Source organism: Trichechus manatus, unplaced genomic scaffold, assembly GCF_000243295.1.
Source record: "Trichechus manatus latirostris isolate Lorelei unplaced genomic scaffold, TriManLat1.0 scaffold00025, whole genome shotgun sequence".
NCBI lineage: Eukaryota > Metazoa > Chordata > Mammalia > Sirenia > Trichechidae > Trichechus > Trichechus manatus.
Window position 1 is genome coordinate 23,951,861 of NW_004443961.1, and position 1,381 is coordinate 23,953,241.

The window sequence follows — 1,381 nt, forward strand, 5'->3', positions numbered from 1 at the left end:
AACATACAACTAGATATATTTCATAAATTGTTTTTAGAATATTCTTTAATGTTAACTACTGTCAACTCTATTCTGAAACAATTTTTATTGTTTTGTTTTAATTATTAATTTTACCTTGAAGTTTTCTCTAAACATTTTGCGTGGTCTTTACCATTATTATATAGTAGTATTAAAGGGTATAATTTAGAAATTGCAACTTATAGACGATAGCATTTGTTAGAGTAGGCTGATTTTTTTTTTTTTTTTTAAGAAATGTAGCCAATTTATGTCGACATCTTGCTCTCACGATCATATTTAAACCCTAAAGAATTTGGAAGTTATCTTGTTCACAATTCTCAGACATCACATGTTTTTCCTTCCCTTCTCCTTCTCTCTGTCCTTCTCTGTTCTATCGTCTAAAAGAAACACAATCGTGCATTTGAACAAAAAAGTGCGTTGTTTACACAATCAACTTTACAGGAAATACACGTCCACATATAATGACAAGGTCCAAGCTGTTCTGATGGATGCCTGTTCCCTAGCTCTGATTGACACCAGCAGGCTGTGGTGGATGAAAAATTGTCAGACAACAGATCAATCTGTTTTCTCCATTAAGTAATGAGGAATGAAAGGGCAGAGGCATGGGGGTGAGGGGAGGTGCTTTCTGTGATTACCTGGAGGCCTACTAAAGATGTTTGTAAATCAAGCATGTTAGCATCTCTGTGTGCTTATTTTACATGCAGTGTTTGAGTGATGAGAATCGAATACTCAACAGATACCTTCAACAATAAAACCAGGAATAAAAATGATGAGAAGAAAGGCTTTAAACAAGCTGTGAATTTAAAACTTACTACCCCCCCAGGGATGGAAAGAATAAATTGAGTAGGGAGAGGAAAGGAATTAATAGAACAGTCTGAATTGTAGATGTTTGGAGATTAGGAAACTGCATAAAGTCTTAGTTATTATTTTTTCAAGTAGTTTCTTGATTTGCAATGAGGATTCTTGGGAACAGCTTGAATTATAAAGTTTGTCTTAGGGGCATATTTCACAGGGGGGCTGTGACTAGGAATTAGTAGGAATTATGTATTTTATCTAATTTTGTCAGCTCAAAATTCCAAACAAATAGAGACCTACGTAATTTCTGTAGATTTTCAGGGAAATTATAGGTATTTTCTGCTATTTTCCAAGAATCAACAAGCTAGAATTTATGTGCTATCTTTTGCTTGTATAATGTGGTTGATATAAAACAATCTGAATGAAAGTTCAGGAATTAGGACTGAAAATAAACGTTGAAGAGGTTGTGGAGAGACTGGAACACTTACACACTATTGGTGGGAATGTAAAATGGTACGACCACTTTGAAAATGGATTTGGTGCTTTCTTAAAAAGCTAGAAATAGAAG